At 41.9% G+C, this 20,235-nt stretch overlaps 2 pseudogenes; one reads left to right on the top strand and one right to left on the bottom strand.

Moving 5' to 3' along the window:
• Positions 1 to 1,467: 1,467 nt before the first annotated feature.
• Positions 1,468 to 2,970, bottom strand: LOC100973489 (tubulin alpha-4A chain-like; annotated as a pseudogene).
• A 2,953-nt stretch (positions 2,971 to 5,923) lies between these two features.
• On the top strand, positions 5,924 to 18,708 carry LOC100983052 (securin-like; annotated as a pseudogene).
• The last annotated feature ends 1,527 nt before the right edge of the window (positions 18,709 to 20,235 follow it).

Below are 20,235 nucleotides of genomic sequence, written 5' to 3'. Positions count from 1 at the left end.
TAACTGGCTAGCCATATGCAGAAGACTGAGGCTGGACCCCTTCCTTTCACTATACACAAAAATCAACTCAAAATGGATTAAAGACTTAAATGAAAAACCTAAAACTATAAAAACCCTGGAAGACAACCTAGGCTATACCAACCTGGACACAGGAACCGGCAAATATTTCATGACAAAGACAACAAAATCAATCACAATGAAAGCAAAAATTGACAAGTGGGATCTAATTAAACTAAAGAGCTCCTGCACAGCAAAAGAAACTCTTGACAGAGTAAACAGACGGTCTACAGAATGAGAGAAAAATTTTGCAAACTACGCATCTGACAAAGGTCTAATATCCATTATCTATAAGGGAATTTAAAAAATTTACAAGGGAAAAACAAACAACCCCATTAAAAAGTGGGCAAAGGACATGAACAGACACTTCTCAAAAGAAGTACAGCCAAGAAGCATATGAAAAAAGCTCAGTATCCCTTATCACTAGAGAAATGCAAATCAAAACCACAATGAGATACCATCTCATACTAGTCAGAATGGCTATTACTAAAAAGTCAAAAAATAACAGATGCTGGCAAGACTCAGGAGAAAATGGAACACTTATACACTGTTGGTGGGAGTGTAAATTAGTTCAAACATTGTGGAAAGCAGTATGGTGATTCCTCAAAAAGCTAAAAGCAGAACTACCATTCAACCTATCAATCCCATTATTGGGTATATACCCAGAGGAATATAAATCATTATACCATAAAGACCATGAATTATTGGAATTTCACATACTCACATGCAATGTTCCACATTTCACACGTACGCATATGTTCACTGCAGCACTATTCACAATAGCAAAGACAAGGAATCAGCCTAAATGCCCGTCAATAACAGATCAGATAAAGAAAATGTGGTACATATACACCATGGAATACTATGCAGCCATAAAAAAGAATGAGATGATGTCTTTTGCAGGAACATGAATGGAGCCAGAAGCTATTATCCTTAGCAAGCTAATGCAGGAACAGAAAACCAAATACCACATATTCTCACTTTTAAGTGGGAGCTAAATGATAACTTATGAACACAAAGAAGGAAACAACAGACACCAGGGTCTACTTGAGGGTGGGAGTAGAAGGAGGGGGAGGAGCAGAAAAGATAACTAATTATTGGGTACTAGGCTTAATACCAGGGTGATGAAATAATCTGTACAACAAACCCCCATGACACATGTTTAGCTATGTAACAAACCTTCACAGGTACCCCCAAACCTAAAAGTTAAAAAATACATTAATTAATTAATTAAAATGAGTAAATTAAAAAAGAAAGGACTTCATTTCAAGGAGAAGCATAAAGAGGGAAGGGATGGAAAGAATAAAGGGGAAGAATGGTTAATTGAAATAGTTGAGTATGTGAAATTCCAATAATTCATAATAACATTCAAAAGAGAAAAGTTAATACAAAGTATGCAAAAAGGGGAGTTACAAATACCAAAATTAAAGGTGAATGATTAATTTTTGTTGATTTAAAACAAGCAGAAGATTTTTTTCTTTGAACTTTTATTTTATTTTCTTAATCATGAAAGGAGACTGCTTATTCCTAAAGTTTTGCAATAAACATAGTAAATAGGCTCCAGGCAGTTGTTCTAGTCTCCCTTATCCTTGTCCTCATATAAGTTGATGCTTACTTTCTCATAATCCTTCTCCAGCACACCCATATCCTCCAGGGCCTCAGAGAACTCTCCCTCCTCCATGCCTTTGCCCACATCCCAGTGCACAAACGCCCTCTTGGCATACATCAGGTTGAACTTGTGGCCCAGGCAGGCCCAGGCCTCAGCGATAGTGATCATGTTGCTCAGCATGCACATGGCATGCTGCACCTTGGCCAGGTCACCACCAGGCACCACAGTGGGCTACTGGTAGTTGATACCAACCTTGAAGCCCATGGGGAACCAGTCCACAAACTGAATGCTACACTTGGTCTTGATGGTGGCAATGGCAGTATAAACATCCTTGAACATCACATCTCCATGGTACAGCAGGCAGCAGCCCATGTACTTGCTATGCCGGGGGTCACACTTCTCCATCTGGTTGGTAAGCTCAAAGCAGGCTTTGAGGATCTCGGCCACCGACAGCTGTTCATGGTATACCTTCTCTACAGAGATGATGAGTGAATAGGTGGCCGGGGGAAGTGGATGTGAGGGTAAGGTGTGAGGTTGGTCTGGAACTTCCTCAGGTCCACATTGAGGGGCCCATCAAAGTGCAGAGAAGATGTGATAGAGGAGATGATTTGGTAATGAGGCAGTTGAGGTTGGCAGAGGTTGGATGCTCGATGTCCAGGTTGCAGCAGCAAATGTCATAGATGGCTTCATTGTCCACCATGAAGGCACAGTCTGAGTGCTCCAGGGTAGTGTGAGTGATCAGGATGAAATTTTAGAGCTGGACCACAATTATAGACAGCTGTGGGGGCTGAGTAGATAAAGAATTCCAGCTTGGATTTCTTGCCGTAGTCAACAGAAAGCCACTCCATGCGGAGTGAGGTGAAGTCAGAGCCAGTGCCCCCAACAAAGCTGTGGAACACCAGGAAGTCCTGAGGTTCTGTGCAGTGGTCAGAAGCTTGCAGATCTGGTCTATCCCCAGGTCAGTGATCCCCTGGCCAATGGTATAGTGACTACAGGCATAGTTGTTGGCAGCATCCTCTTTCCCAGTAATGAGTTGCTCTGGGTGGAAGAGCTGTCAGTTTGGGACATCAGATCTCATCAATGACCACAGGCTCCAGATCCACAAAATCTGGCTGGGGCACATGTTTTCCAGCACCGGTTTCACAGAAGAAGGTGGTGAAGAAGTCATCCTCTCCACCAATGACCTTGTCACTGGGCATCTGTCCATCAAGCTGAGTCTAATGTTTCAGGCAGTAGAGCTCCCAGCAGGCATTGCCCATCTGGACACCTGCCTGCCACATGTGGACTGAGATGCATTCACACATGGTGAGTCCGGGCAGTGTATCTAACATAGAGTCATGGGGACAGGTGTCAGTGAGAACTGAATTTTTAAGTTCAAGGAGTATATGTGCAGGTTTGTTACACGAGTAAACTGCATGTTGCAGGGGTTTGGTGTACAGATAATTTTGTCACCCAGGTAATCAGCATAATACCCCATAGTTTTTTAATCCTCACCTTCCTCCCACTCTCCACCTTCAAGTAGGCCCCAGAATCTATTATTCCCTTCTTTGTGTCCATATGTACTCAATGTGTAGCTCCCACTTATAAGTGAGAATATGCAGTATTTGGTTTTCCATTCCTGTGTTAATTTGCTTAGGACAATGGCCTTCAGGTCCAACCATGTTGCTACAAAAACATGATTTCGTTCTTTTTTATGGCTGCGTAGTATTCCATGGTGTATATGTACCACATTTTCTTTATCCAGTCCACCACTGATGGGCATCTAGGTTGATTCCATGTCTTTGCTACTGTGAACAGTGCTGTGATAAACATGCACTTGCATATGTCTTTATGATAGAAAGATTTATATTCCTTTGGGTATATATCCAGTAATGGGATTGCAGGGTCAAATGGTAGCATCTTTTAAGTTCTTTGAGAAATCTCCAGACTGCTTTCTACAGTGGCTGAACTAATTTATATTTCCACCACGTATATGTTTTCCCTTTTCTCTACAACCTCGCCAACATCTGTTATTTTCTGTTAACAGATGTTAATAATAACATCTGTTATTATTTTTTAATAATAACCATTCTGACTGGTGTGAAATGGCATCCCATCATGGTTTTGATTTACATTTCCCTGATGATTAGTGATATTGAGCATTTTTTCATATGCTTTTTGGCCATCTATATGTCTTCTTTTGAGAAGTATCTATTCATGTCCTTTGCCCATTTTTAAATGGGGGGTTGTTTGTTTTTTGCTTGTTGATTTGCTTAAGTTCCTTATAGATTCTGGATGTTAGGCCTCTGTCAGATGTATGGTTTACAAACATTTTCTCCCATTCTGTAGGTTGTCTATTTGCTCTCTTGATAATGTCTTCTGTGCAGAAGTTCTTTCGTTTAATTAGATCCCTCTTGTCAATTTTTGGTTTTGTGGCAATTGCTTTTGGAGTCTTCATTATGAAGTCTTTGCCAGAGCCAATGTCCAAAATTGTATTTCCTAGGTTCTCTTCTACAGTTTTTATAGTTTTAGGTTTTACGCTTAAGTTTTAATCCAACCTGAGTTGATTTTTGTATATGATGAAAGGTAGGGGTCCAGTTTCAATCTTCTGCATATGGCTAGCCAGTTATCCCAGCACCATTTATTGAACAGGGAGCCCTTTCCCCTTTGCTTGTTTTTGTTGACCTTGTCAAAGATCAGGTGGTTGTACGTGTATAGCTTTATTTCTGGGTTCTTGCCCTGTTCCATTGGCCTTTGTATCTGTTTTTGTACCAGTAGTATGTTTTTGGTTACTGTAGCCTTGCAGTATAACTTGAAGTTGAGTAGTGTGATGCCTTCAGCTTTGTTCTTTTTGCTTAGGATTGCTTTGGCTATTCAAGCTCTTTTTTAATTCCAAATGCATTTTAGAACAATTTGTTCTAATTCTGTGAAAAAAAAGTCTTTGGTAATTTGATAGTACTATCATTGGGTCTATAAATTGCTTTGAACAGGATGGCCATTTTAACAATATTTATTCTTCCTAGCCATAAGCAAGGAATAGTTTTCCCATTTTTGTTTGTGTCATCTCTGATTTCTTTGAGCAGCATTTTGTAATTCTGGTTGTAGAGATCTTCCACCTCCCTGGTTAGCTGTATTCCTAGGTATTTTCTTCTTTTTATGGCTACTATAAATGAGATTGTGTTCTTGATTTGGCTCTCAGTTTGGCTGTTATTGGTATATAGAAATGCTACTGATCTTCAGGCCTGGCACGGTGGCTCATTCCTGTAATCCCAGCACTTTGGGAGGCCGAGGCGGGCGGTTCACGAGGTCAGGAGATCAAAACCATCCTGGCCAACATGGTGAAACGCTGTCTCTACTAAAAATACAAAAAATTAGTCGGGCATGGTGGGATGCACCTGTAGTCCCAGCTACTCAGGAGGCTGAGGCAGGAGAATTGCTTAGAATCCTGGAGGGAGAGGTTGCAGTGAGCAGAGATTGTGCCACTGCACTCCAGCAGCCTGGGTGACAGAGCAAGACTCCATCTCAAAAAAAAAAAAAAAAAAAAAAAACAGAAATGCTACTGATTTTCATTCATTGATTTTTGCTGAAGCTGTTTATCAGATCTAGGAACCTTTGGGCAGAGACTATGGAGGCTTCTAGGTATATAATCATATCATCTGTGAAGAAAGGTCATTTGACTTCTCTTCCTGTGTGGATGCCCAATTTTCTCTTGCCTGATTGCCCTGGCCAAGACTTCTCTATTCTGTTTAATAGGAGTGGTGAGAATGGGCATCCTTGTCTTATTCTGGTTCTCAAGAGGAATGCTTCCAGCTTTTGCCCATTCTGTATGATACTGGCTGTGGGCTTTTCAGTGGTGGCTTTTATTATTTTGAGGTATGTTCCTTTGATGCTTAGTTTGTTGAGGATTTTTAATGTAAAGTGATGTTGAATTATATCAAAGGCCTCTTCTGCATCTATTGAGATAATCACGTGGTTTTTGTTTTTAGTTCTGTTTATATGATGAGTCACATTTATTGATTTGCATATGTTGAAGCAACCTTGCATTCCAGGAATAAAGTCTACTTAATCATGGTGGATTAGCTTTTTGATGTGTTGCTGGATTTGGTTTGTTAGTGTTTTGCTGATAATTTTTGCATCTATGTCCATCAGAGATATTGGCCTGAAGTTTTTTTTCCATTGTGTCTCTGCCAGATTTTGGTATCAGAATGATGCTGGCCTCATAGAATGAGTTAAAGACAAGTCCCTTCTCCTTGATTTTTTGGAATAGTTTCAGTAGGAATGGTACCGGCTCTTCCTTATACATCTGGTAGAATTCAGCTGCGAATTCGTCTGGTCCAGCGCTTTTGTCTTCTTGGTAGGTTTCTTTTGTTATTGATTCTATTTCAGAACTTGTTATTGGTCTGCTCAAGGTTTTCTTTTCTTCCAGGTTCAATTTAGAGTGGTTGTATGTTTTCAGGAATTTATCCATTTCTTCTAGGTTTTCTAATTGTATGCATTGAGGTATTTATAATAGTCTCTGAGGGTTTTTGTATTTCTGTGGGTCCAGTGGTAATGCTCCCTTTGTCATTTATGATTCTGTTTTTAGGAATCTTCTCTCTTTTTTATTAGTCTATCAATCTTATTTTTTCAAACAACCAGCTTTTGGTTTCAATTATCTTACATATGGTTTTTTCTCATCTCCATTCCATCCAATTCCACTCTGATTTTGGTTATTATTTTCTTAAGTAGAAGAATATTTATATACCTGGACTTTTTGTTTCTTCTAGTAAATATATGTCTGTCTATAAGTAATTAATATGCACTGAATTCCATTTGTGTATGTAAAGAAGGGTATAAGCCAAATAGCCTGGAAAGAGTAGGAGGCATATGAAGAACAGGAGGGACTAATCAGCATCAATTGTAAATCAAGTAATTTATTCAACAGTGAACCAGCATAGATGGTCAAACAAAATGGCCAAGTGCGAGTGGTAGGTGTCAACAGTGTATTGCAAAGTGATTCATCAGTTATGTAAAAAAAAGAATAGAACTAACTCCCCAAACTTCATCACGCATCTCCTAGGAGATGAAACTTCCACATGGCACTACTAAATATAAAAAGATGCTAATAAGGCAAACAAAAGTTTTTAATAATACTAACATATCAGTTTTGCATAATCATAATGATAGGACACCACTATAGGGGATTCTAAAAGTGCATCCCTGGGGGAGGTTCCAGGCTATAAAATCCAAAAATCTAGTTGACATAACAAGTTAAGTTTAACTACAAAGAAGGAAGCAAAGCCTGATGACCAGTGGCTTGGGTCTGAATCACCTTGGAAATCCCCTGCCCTGACAAAAGCCCAGATTATTTAGCTCAGATTTGTTTTTTTAAGACAGAGTTTTGCTCTTGTTGCCCAGTCTGGTACAATCTTGGCTCACTGCAACCTCTGCCTTCTAGTTTCAAGCGATTCTCCTGACTCGGTCTCCCGAGTAGCTGGGATTACAGGCACCCACCATATTTTTGTATTTTTAGTAGAGACAGGGTTTCACCATATTGGCCAGGCTGGTCTCGAACTCCTGACCTCGTGATCCCCCACCTCGGCCTCCCAAAGTGCTGGGATTACAGGCGTGAGCCACCACGCCCGGCCTTAACTGAGATTATTTAACCTCAGCTGGTTTAAGAATTTGTGGCAGAGGGGAAGTTCCAAGATGGCCGAACAGCAACAGCTCCAGTCTACAGCTGCCAGCATAAGCCACATGGAAGATGGGTGATTTCTGCATTTCCAACTGAGGTACCGGGTTCATCTCACTGGGGCTTGTCAGACAGTGGGTGCAGGACAGTGGGTGCAGCCCACTGTGCATGACCCAAAGCAGGGCAAGGCATCATCTCACCCAGGAAGTGCAAGGGGTCAGTGAATTCCCTTTCCTGGCCAATGGAAGCTGTGACAGATGGCACCTGGAAAATTGGGTCACTCCCACCCTAATACTGAGCTTTTCCAATGGTCTTAGCAAATGGCACACCAGGAGGTTATATCCCACGCATGGCTTGGAGGGTCCCACGCCCACGGAGTCTCACTCATTGCTAGCACAGCAGTCTGAGATCAAACTGCAAGGCGGCAGTGAGGCTGGGGGAGGGGTGCCTGCCATTGCTGAGGCTTGAGTAGGTAAACAAAGCGACCAGGAAGCTCGAAATGGGTGGAGCCCACTGCAGCTCAAGGAGGCCTGCCTGCCTCTGGAGACTCCACCTCTGAAGGCAGGGCATAGCCAAACAAAAGGCAGCAGAAACCTCTGCAGACTTAAATGTCCCTGTCTGACAGCTTTGAAGAGAGTAGTGGTTCTCCCAGCACAGAGTTTGAGATATGAGAATGGACAGACTGCCTCCTCAAGTGGGTCCCTGCCCCCCAAGTAGCCTAAATGGGAGGCACCCCCAGTAGGGGCAAGCTGACACCTCACACAGCCGGGTACCCCTCTGAGATGAAGCTCCCAGAGGAATGATCAGGCAGCAACATTTGCTGTTCAGCAATATCCGCTGTTCTGCAGCCTCCGCTGCTGATACCCAGGCAAACAGGGTCTGGAGTGGACCTCCATAAACTCCAACAGACCTGCAGCTGAGGGTCTTGACTGTTAGAAGGAAAACTAACAAACAGAAAGGACATCCACAACAAAACCCCATCTGTACATCACCATCATCAAAGACCAAAGGTAGATAAAACCACAAAGATGGGGAAAAAACAGAGCAGAAAAGCTGAAAATTCTAAAAATCAGAGCGCCTCTCCCCCTCCAAAGGAATGCAGCTCCTCACCAGCAATGGAACAAAGCTGGATGGAGAATGACTTTGACGAGTTGAGAGAAGAAGGCTTCAGATGATCAAACTTCTCTGAGCTAAAGGAGGAAGATCGAACTCATCACAAAGAAGCTAAAAACCATGAAAAAAGATTAGACAAATGGCTAACTAGAATAACCAGTGTAGAGAAGTCCTTAGATGACCTGATGGAGCTGAAAACCATGGCATGAGAACTATGTGACGAACGCACAAGCTTCAGTAGCTAATTTGATCAACTGGAAGAAAGGGTATCAGTGATGGAAGATGAAATGAATGAAATGAAGTGAGAAGAGAAGTTTAGAGAAAAAAGAGAAAAAAGAAATGAACAAAGACTGCAAGAAATATGGGACTATGTGAAAAGACCAAATCTACATCTGACTGGTGTACCTGAAAGTGAAGGGGAGAATGGAACCAAGTTGGAAAACACTCTGCAGGATATTATCCAGGAGAACTTCCCCAATCTAGCAAGGCAGGCCAACATTCAGATTCAGGAAATACAGAGAACGCCACAAAAACACTCCTCAAGAAGAGCAACTCCAAGACACATAATTGTCAGATTCACCAAAGCTGAAATGAAGGAAAAAATGTTAAGGGCAGCCAGAGAGAAAGCTTGGGTTACCCAAAAAGGGAAGCCCATCAGACTAACAGCAGATCTCTCGGCAGAAACTCCACAGGCCAAAAGAGAGTGGGGGCCAATATTCAACATTCTTAAAGAAAAGAATTTTCAACCCAGAATTTCATACCCAACCAAACTAAGCTTCATAAGTGAAGGAGAAATAAAATTCTTTACACACAAGCAAAACTGAGAGATTTTGTCACCACCAGGCCTGCCCTACAAGAGCTCCTGAAGGAAGCACTAAACATGGAAAGGAACAACCAGTACCAGCCACTGCAAAAACAGGCCAAATTGTAAAGACCATCGATGCTAGGAAGCAACCGCATCAACTAACGAGCAAAATAACCAGCTAACATCATAATGACAGGATCAAATTCACACATAACAATATTAACCTTAAATGTAAATGAACTAAATGCTCCAATTAAAAGACATAGACTGGCAAATTGCATAAAGAGTCAAGACCCATCAGTGTGCTGTATTCAGGAGACCCATCTCACATACAGAGACACACATAGGCTCAAAATAAAAGGATGGAGGAAGATCTACCAAGCAAATGGAAAACAAAAAAAGGCAGGGGTTGCAATCCTAGTCTCTGATAAAACAGACTTTAAACCAACAAAGAACAGAAGAAACAAAGAAGGCCATTACATAATGGTAAAGGGATCAATTCAACAAGAAGAGCTAACTATCCTAAATATATATGCACCCAATACAGGAGCACCCAGATTCATAAAGCAAGTCCTTAGAGATCTACAAAGAGACTTAAGCTCCCACACAATAATAATGGGAGACTTTAACACCCCACTGTCAACATTAGACAGATCAATGACACAGAAAGTTAACAAGGATATCCAGGAATTGAACTCAGCTCTGCACCAACTGGACCTAATATACATCTACAGAACTCTCCACCCCAAGTCAACAGAATATACATTCTTCTCAGCACCACATCACACTTATTCCAAAATTGACCACATAATTGCAAGTAAAGCACTCCTCAGCAAATGTAAAAGAACAGAAATTATAACAAACTGTCTCTCAGACCACAGTGCAATTAAACTAGAACTCAGGATTAAGAAACTCACTCAAAACCGCTCAACTACATGGAAACTGAATGACTACTGGGTACATAATGAAATGAAGGCAGAAATAAAGATGTTCTTTGAAACCAACGAGAACAGAGACACAACATACCAGAATCTCTGGGACACATTTAAAGCAGTGTATAGAGGGAAATTTATAGCACTAAATGCCCACAAGAGAAAGCAGGAAAGATCTAAAATTGACACCCTAACATCACAATTAAAAGAACTAGAGGAACAAGAGCAAACACATTCAAAGGCTAGCAGAAGGCAAGAAATAACTAAGATCAGAGCAGAACTGAAGGAGATAGAGACACAAAAAACCCTTCAAAAAATCAATGAATCTAGGAGCTGGTTTTTTGAAAAGATAGACCACTAGCAAGACTAATAAAGAAGAAAAGAGAGAAGAATCAAATAGACTCAATAAAAAATGATAAAGCAGATATCACCACCGATCCCACAGAAATACAAACTACCATCAGCTAATACTATAAACACCTCTATAAAAATAAACTAGAAAATCTAGAAGAAATGGAAAAATTCCTCGACACATACACCTTCCCAAGACTAAACCAGGAAGAAGTTGAATCCCTGAATAGACCAATAACAGGCTCTGAAATTGAGGCAATAATTAATAGCCTACCAACTAATAGAAGTCCAGGACCAGATAGATTCACAGCCGAATTCTACCAGAGGTAAAAGGAGGAGCTGGTACCATTCCTTCTGAAAATATTCCAATCAATAGAAAAAGATGGAATCCTCCCTAACTCATTTTATGAGGCCAGCATCATCCTGATACCAAAGCCTGGCAGAGACACAACAAAAAAAGAGAATTTTAGACCAATATCCCTGATGAACATCGATGCAAAAATCCTCAATAAAATACTGGCAAACTGAATCCAGCAGCAAATCAAAAAGCATAACTATCATGTTCAAGTGGGCTTCATCCCTGAAATGCAAGGCTGGTTCAACATTCACAAATCAATAAATGTAATCCAGCATATAAACAGAACCAAAGACAAAAACCACATGATTATCTCAATAGATGCAGAAAAGGCCTGCAACAAAATTCAACATCCCTTCATGCTAAAAACTCTCAATAAATTAGGTATTGATGGGACGTATCTCAAAATAATAAGAGCTATTTATGACAAACCCACAGCCAATATCATACTGAATGGGCAAAAGCTGGAAGCATACCCTTTGAAAACTGGCACAAGACAGGGATGCCCTCTCTCACCACTCCTATTCACATGCTGTTGGAAGTTCTGGCCAGGGCAATCAGGCAGGAGAAAGAAATAAAGAGTATTCACTTAGGAAAAGAGGAAGTCAGATTGTCCCTGTTTGCAGATGACATGATTGTATATTTAGAAAACCCCATTGTCTCAGCCTAAAATCTCCTTAAGCTGATAAGCAACTTCAGCAAAGTCTCAGGATACAAAATCAATGTGCAAAAATCACAAGCATTCTTATACACCAATAACAGATACACAGAGAGCCAAATCATGAGTGAACTCCCATTCACAATTGCATCAAAGAGAATAAAATACCTAGGAATCCAACTTACAAGGGATGTGAAGGACCTCTTCAAGGAGAACTACAAACCACTGCTCAAAAACATAAAACAGGACACAAACAAATGGAAGAACATTCCATGCTCATGGATAGGAAGAATCAATCATGAAAATGGCCATACTGCCCAAGGTCATTTATAGATTCAGTGCCATCCCCATCAAGCTACCAATGACTTTCTTCACAGAATTAGAAAAAACTACTTTAAAGTTCATATGGAACCTAAAAACAGCCCACATTGCCAAGTCAATCCTAAGCCAAAAGAACAAAGCTGGAGGCCTCACGCTACCTGACTTCAAACTATACTACAAGGCTACAGTCACCAAAACAGCATGGTACTGGTACCAAAACAGAGATATAGACCAATGGAACAGAACAGAGCCCTCAGAAATAATGCCACATATCTACAACCATCTGATCTTTGACAAACCTGAGAAAAACAAGAAATGGGGAAAGGATTCCCTATTTAATAAATGGTGCTGGGAAAACTGGCTAGCCATATGTAGAAAGCTGAACCTGGATCCCTTCCTTACACCTTATACAAAAATTAATTCAAGATGGATTAAAGACTTAAATCTTAGACCTAAAACCATAAAAACCCTAGAAGAAAACCTAGTCAATACCATTCAGGACATAGGCATGGGCAAGGACTTCATGTCTAAAACACCAAAAGCAATGGCAACAAAAGCCAAAATTGACAAATGGGATCTAATTAAACTAGAGCTTCTGCACAGCAAAAGAAACTACCATCAGAGTGAACAGGCAACCTACAGAATGGGATAAAATTTTTGCAATCTACTCATCTGACAAAGGGCTAATATCCAGAATCTACAATGAACTCAAACAAATTTACAAGAAAAAAACAAACAACCCCATCAAAAAGTGGGCAAAGGATATGAACAGACACTTCTCAAAAGAAGACATTTATGCAGCCAACAGACACATGAAAAAATGCTCATCATCACTGGCCATCAGAGAAATGCAAATCAAAACCACAATGAGATACCATCTCACACCAGTTAGAATGGCGATCATTAAAAAGTCAGGAAACAACAGGTGCTGGAGAGGATGTGGAGAAATAGGAACACTTTTACACTGTTGTTGGGACTGTAAACTAGTTCAACCATTGTGGAAGTCAGCGTGGCGATTCCTCAGGGATCTAGAACTAGAAATACCATTCAACCTAGCCATCCCATTACTGGGTATATACCCAAAGGATTATAAATCATGCTGCTATAATGACACATGCACACGTATGTTTATTGCGGCTCTATTCACAACAGCAAAGACTTGGAACCAACCCAAATGTCCAACAATGATAGACTAGATTAAGAAAATGTGGCACATATACACCATGGAACACTATGCAGCCATAAAAAAAGGATGAGTTCATGTTCTTTGTAGGGACATGGATGAAGCTGGAAACCATCATTCTCAGCAAACTATTGCAAGGACAAAAAACCAAACACTGCATGTTCTCACTCATAGGTGGCAACTGAACAATGAGAACACTTGGACACAGGAAAGGGAACATCACACACCGGGGCCTGTCGTGGGGTGGGAGGAGCGGGGAGGGATAGCATTAGGAGATAAACCTAATGTAAATGACGAGTTAATGGGTGCAGCACACCGACATGTCACGTGTATACATATGTGACAAACCTGCACGTTGTGCACATGTACCCTAGAACTTAAAGTATAATAATAAAAAAAAAAAGAATTTGTGGCAGAAATTGCCAGTTAACTTCCAATATTCATTTTCCCATTCTTCCATAATAGATTTTTGACCACCAAGAAAAAAGGCTACATTTCACAGTCTTTCTTATAGGAAAGTGTAGCCATATGACCCCTCAGCAAGCAGTATTTTCCGGACAATGGGATGTGAGCAGCAGTAATGTACATCTCCTCCCTCACCCTCCTATTTTAACCCAGGCAGCCTACCTGTAGGGGGCAGGAAGGAATGGCAGGGGTTACTAAGTTCTTAACCATAGTGATTTATGTGTTATATGGCCATTTGATCCAGCTTGCTCTTCTACCATCCCTAGGTGGTTGCCCTCATATCATCATGGTTCAAAATGATCGCTGCCCTCTCTCCAAAATGATTCCTGGAAGGGAATAGATGGCAAGGCAGTCAATGGCTTCAGATCCCTAACTCTGAACACTATATTCTACTGCCCTCTAGTGGAATGTTCCAGTACTTGACACAATCGTTGCATAACTACATTGGCAAGAATGAAAGCTGTATGTGAAAAGAGCCACCAAGGCATGGATCGGTGTGTGAAAAGAACAATATTGGGACATGCAAAAGGGTATCTGCAGAGCCTAGAAGAGAAGTCCCAATCATCCCCTCCAGCACCTGGCTCAGGGCTCTTGCCAATTCTTTGGTGAAAAGAACTGAAAGTCGGTATCAGAACTGAATACAGAAAACCCACGGTTGCTTGCCTAAATTTCTTCTCTGCCATTTGCATTGTAAACATATTGATTGAGCATCCACCAAGTGCCAGGCACAGCTCTGTCTCTATGATCGGGACAAACAAGGTCCCTTCTCTCAAAGGTGTACATTCTAAGGGGAGAGGAGGGTAAGTGTGGGCAAAGGAAAAGACAATAACAAGAAATGAATCAACACGAGGTTGGGCGCGGTGGCTCACACCTGTAATCCCAGCACTTTGGCAGGCAGAGGCGGGCAGATCACTTGAAGCCAGGAACTCGAGGCCAGCCTGGCCAACATGGCAAAACCCCGTCTCTATTAAAAATACAAAAATTAGCCAGGCTTGGTGGCATGCACTGTAATCACGGCTACAGCAAGAGGCTGAGGCAGGAGAATCACTTGAACCCAGGAGGTGGAGGCTGTAGTGGCCAAGATCGAGCCACTGCATTCCAGCCTGAGTGATAAAGTGAGACTCTATCTCAAAAAAGAAAAAAAATCAACACGAGTGGTGTCAGATAAAGGTAAACGCAGGCCAGATTGTGGAGATTTTTAAATGCATCAGGGAGTTTTAACATAGAGATAACATGCTTGGATTCAGGTTTCTAAAACACCATTCTGGCTTCTAGGTGGAAGATGGATTGTACAAGACAGGGATGGAGGAGGGAGACCAGCTGGAAGATGACTGTACGGGTCTGGAGGAGCGGTGATGGTAGCTTGAATTACAAAGGAAGCAGCAGAGAATGAGGAGTGAAAAGACTGGTTTCCATTGTGAAAGTAAAGCCAACAGGCCTTAGTCTGTTCAGGCTGCTACCATAAAAATACAATATACCGGTGGCCTATAAAAATCAGAAATGGATTTCTTACAGTTCTGGAAGCTGGAAATCTGAGATAGGTACCAGCTTGGTCAGGCTCTGGTATGAGCCTTTTTCCAGGTTGAAGACTATTGTCTTCTCATTGTCTCCTCACATGGCAGACAGAAGGCTGGAGAGCTATTTGTGGCTCTCATGCAAGGGCACGAATCCTATTCTTAAAGTCTCTACTCTTAAGATCTAATTACCTTCCAAAAGCCCCACCTTCTAATACTGTCCTATTGAGAGTTAGGATTTCAACATAAGAATTTGTGGGGGACGCAAACATTCAATCCATTGCCGGGGAGTTGAGGGAAAGGAAAAAATCCAGGAGTTATATATAGTTCTCATTTCAGACCAGGAGTTCCATCATTCTCAAAATATCCTCTTTTTTTGCTTAAAAAAAATCCCAATTGGCCGGGCGCGGTGGCTCACGCCTGTAATCCCAGCACTTTGGGAGGCCAAGGCGTGTGGATCATGAGGTCAAGAGATCGAGACCATCCTGGCTAACACGGTGAAACCCTGTCTCTACTAAAAATACAAAAAATTAGCCGGGCGTGGTGGCTGGTGCCTGTAATCCCAGCTACTTGGGAGGCTGAGGCAGGAGAATGGCGTGAACCCGGAAGGCGGAGCTTGCAGTGAGCAGAGATGGCGCCACTGCACTCCAGCCTGGGGGACAGAGAGAGACTCCATCTCAAAAAATAAATAAAAGTAAAATAAAATCCCAATTTAAGGAACTGTCTAGGTGACTGGTCTGGATGGATCCCACCTAACGCTGAAATGATTCTTGATTCAGGAACCAGGTAAGAGCCCTCTTCTAGGAAACATTGCAGCTGTGCAAATGGCTCATTGAGCTTATTCGGTCCCTAGCCTGGAACAGAGTAAGATAAGCCAGCTCCCAGTGGCCCAGCATCCTCCAGGCATGCAGGGTCTGTCAGTCCACATCCCAAAAGCCCAAAAGAGAGTTTTAACATAGAGATAAAGCCCAAGAGGCTTTAGAGACACCTTGGAATAAACCCTCTACAGGGGATAAGGATATCCCCTCTTCCCAGCCCCAGTCAACAGCTCAGTATTTTGTCATAGGAACACTTGCTAAAGGAAAAACCCCTCCAGCCTCCAGGTTCTTAATCCATACCTGAGGGCAAAGAAAGGTGCAGGTGAAACGACTGACCTGCGGCTAAAATTGGGACAGCCTTTAACCCATCAGGCAAGCCCTAGAGTCAAAAGTTTTTAAAAACATTAAAGCTGAAGGGGCAACTTCAAATACCTCCTTTATTAGATAAACAAAAGTAGTTTTTCTAACTACTTAGAAATGTAATGTCTCAAATTCTACTCTTTTCATCATTCAGGGGTATGTCATGGGTTGAATTGTGGCCCCAAAAAAGATATAGTGAAGTCCTCAGAATGTGACCATGTTTGGAAATAGGCTTGTTAGAGATGTGATTAGTCAGGATAAGGTCCTACTGGAGCAGAGTGGGCCCCTAACCCAATATGACTGGTATCCATACAAGAAGACACAGACACACAGGAAGAACACCATACGGAGATGGAACACTGCAGAGACGCATCCACAAGCCAAGGAATGCCTGGGGCTACTAGAAGCAAAGAGAGAGGCATGGATCAGATTCTCCCCCAGAAGGAACCCACCCTGCTCTGATCTATGTTGATAAGGAGAATGGAGAACCAGGTATCCATGCAGCTCCTAAAGATAGGCTGACGCTGGGATCTGGACCTTCAATCAAAGCCTTAGAGGGGAGATCTCAAGTTTCAACACCACGTGCTGGCAAAATGTCCAATGCTTTACCAGCCTTACCTAAAGCTACCAGAAAGTCTTTTGGAACTGTCAACAGGGCTACAGAAACGTGAGTAAAGACCAACGGACTCCTCAAACTAAAACACCCAAATTTCTCTGCCAAAAAGATGACCAGGAAGACTGTTAAAGCAAAAAGCTCTGTTCCTTCCTCAGATAATGCCTACCCAGAAATAGAAAAATTATTTCACTTCAATCTTCTAGATTTTGAGAGTTTTAACCAACCTGAAGTGCACCAGATTGCAGGCCTCCCCTTGAGTGGAGTGCCTCTTATGATCCTTGATAAGGAGAGAGAGCTTGAAAAGCTGTTTCAGCTGGGCCCGCCTTCGCCTGTGATGATGCCCTCTCCGCCATGGGAACCCAATCTGTTGCAGTATCCTTCAACCCTTCTGTTGACCCTGGATGTTGAATTGCCACCTGTTTACTATGACATAAATATTTAAATTTCTTCATGCTTTAGGGTTTGTGTGTATTTGTATTAATAAAGCATTCTTTAACAGGAAAAAAAAAACTCACCCTGCTAACACCTTAATTTTGAACTTCCAGCCTCCAGAACTGTGAGACAATAAATTTCTGTTGTTTTTAAATCACGCAGTTTGGTGGACCATGTTACAGCAGCCCTAAGAAACTAATATAAAGTCAACTGAGTGGAGAAGCTGAGCACTGACACACAGTGGCAGGTCCCTCGTAAAATCTGCTCTCCTTGTCAGGAACCCGGGCACATCTAGGACAGAAAACTGGGGAAACCTGGGGTTCAATGCTAGCATACTCTTGTGTTTACTCCAGAAATGTTATTAACTTCTCTAGGCCCTTCTTCTAGGAAAACAAAGGGAAAAGGGGATCAAGCCATCAACTCAAAATCCTACAGAGACATTTATGTCAGTTTCATTGATGATTTGGGAACATAAACATTAGTTTTGAGGTGTTTAGGGGTTTTTTAACTAATTTATATGGGTCTTTTTTGTTTTTCGTGTTTTTACTTTTTGGGGTTTTGTTTTTTTTTGTGTGTGTGTGTGTGTGTGTGTGTGTGTGTGTGTGTGTATGTGGTTTTTTTTATTGTTGTTGTTTTGTTTTGTTTTTTGTTTTGTTTTTGAGACAGGGTCTCATTCTGTTGCCCAGGCTGGAGGATAGAGGTGTGATCACAGCTCACTGCCACCTCTGCCTCCCAGGTTCAAGCAATCCTCCTACCTCAGCCTCGCAAATAGCTGAAACCACAAACGTGCATCACCATGCTTGGCTAATTTTTTGTATTTCTTGTGATAGAGACGGGGTTTCACTATGATGCCCAGGCTCATCTCAAACTCCTGAGCTAAAGCAATCCACCTGCCTTGGTCTCCCAAAGTGCTGGAATAACAGGCATGAGCCACCGCACCCTACCTTATTTTTAATTTTTGTGGGTATACAGTAGGTGTATATATTTATGGGATACATGAGATGCTTTGATACAGACATGCGATGTGAAATAATCACATCATGGAGAATGGGGTCTCCATCCCTTCAAGCATTTATCCTTTGTGTTACAAACAATCCAATTACATTATTTTAGTTATTTTTAAACATACAGTTAAGTTATTATTGACTATAGTCACCCTATTGTGCTATAAAATAGTAGGTCTTATTCATTCTTTCTAATTTTTTTGTACCCATTAACCATCCCCATTGTATTAATTGTTTTCACACCACTGATAAAGCCATATCCAAGACTGGGCAATTTACAAAAGAAAGGGGTTTAATGGACTTACAGTTCCATGTGGCTAAGGAGGCCTCACAATCATGGCAGAAGGCAAAAGGCACTTCTTACATGGCGGCAACGAGGCAGAATGAGAGCCAAGCAAAACGGGTCTCCCCTTATCAAACCATCAGATCTTATGAGACTTACTGTCTACCAGGAGAACGGATGGAAGAAACTGCCCCCGTGATTCAATTATCTCCCACCAGAGCCCTCTCACAACACATAGAAATTATGAGAGTACAATTCAAGATGAGATTTGGGTGGGGACAGAGCCAAACCATAACACCCGTCTCCCCCACAGCCCCCCAGTGTTTGGGTTTACTATCATAAATTAGGAGATAAATCTATGATTAACCTTAAAGATAATTCATTTTATGTCTTATGTATATTAGACTTTGGGGGCTGTGGTAGGCAGCTTCTAAGGTGCCCCAGTGATCCCCACCTCCTGGTATTGGAACCCTTATGTAATCCCTCCCTCTTAAGTGTGGATTGCATTTACTGCCTTGCTTCTAACAAATAGAAAACAGCAAAAGTGATAAGCTGTCACTCCTGAGATTCCATTATAAAAGGACTGTAGCTTCCATCTTGAGAGTCAGAGTCCCTCTTTCTCATGGCTCACTCCAGAGGAAGCCAGCTGCCATGCTGTGAGGTAGCCATGCAGAGAGGCCCACACAGTGGGGGACTGAAACCTGACAATGACCACATGAAGTTGGATCATCTGCCCCAAAAGAGCTTTAGATAAAACCCTGGATCTAGCTACCAGCTTGACTGCCAGCTCACAAACGACCCTGGGCCAGAGACCTCCAGCTAAGCCAGGTTCAGAATCCTGACACACAGAAACTGTGAGCTAGTACAAAGGTGCTGTTTTAAATCACTAAGCCAGGGTTGGTGGAGGGAGTCATTTGCCACACAGTACTAATGAATAGGTAGATGTCATATGGGAATCTGAGTTTTTGTGGCAGGGTCGGAAATGGGTATTCTGAAGACTGGAGTTTGTATTTTCCTCTAATGACATGGAAATTAAGAGAACAGACTGAGGGTCAGGGTCAATTTCAGCACAAGGGATGAAGCACACACTTTGGGTCTGTGTGCTTCATGGCAAACCTCCACCCCCAGGCTCTCCCGGTGCCTGCTTCCTCCCATATCCACACTCTTTCTTTTTTTTCTTTTTTAACCGAACAAATGTAGGTTTGTTATATAGGTAAAATTGTGTCATGAGGGTGTGTTGTACAGATTATTTCATCACCCAGGTACTAAGCCTAGTGCCCAATAGCTACTTTTTTTCTGCTCCTCTCCGTCCTCCCATCCTCCACCCTCCAATAGGCCCCAGTGTGTGTTGTTCCCCTCCATGTGTCCATGTGTTCTCATCATTTAGCTCCCACCTACAAATGAGAACATGTATATTTGGCTTCCTGTTCCTGTGTTACTTTGCTAAAGATAATGGCCTCTAGCTCTATCCGTGTTCCTACAAAGGACATGCTCTCATTCTTCTTTTATGGCTGCACAATATTCCATGGTGTATATGTACCACTTTTTCTTTACCCAGTCCGTCATTAATGGGCATTTACGTTGATTCCATGTCTTTGCTATTGTGAACAATGCTGCAGTGAACACACATATGCATGTGTCTTTATGGTAGAATAATTTCTGTTCCTCTGGGTATTTGCCCAGTAATGGGATTGCTGGGTCAAATGAGA

This window comes from Pan paniscus, chromosome 9 (assembly GCF_029289425.2).
Source record: "Pan paniscus chromosome 9, NHGRI_mPanPan1-v2.0_pri, whole genome shotgun sequence".
NCBI lineage: Eukaryota > Metazoa > Chordata > Mammalia > Primates > Hominidae > Pan > Pan paniscus.
This window is presented reverse-complemented; position numbering and strand designations above follow the sequence as displayed.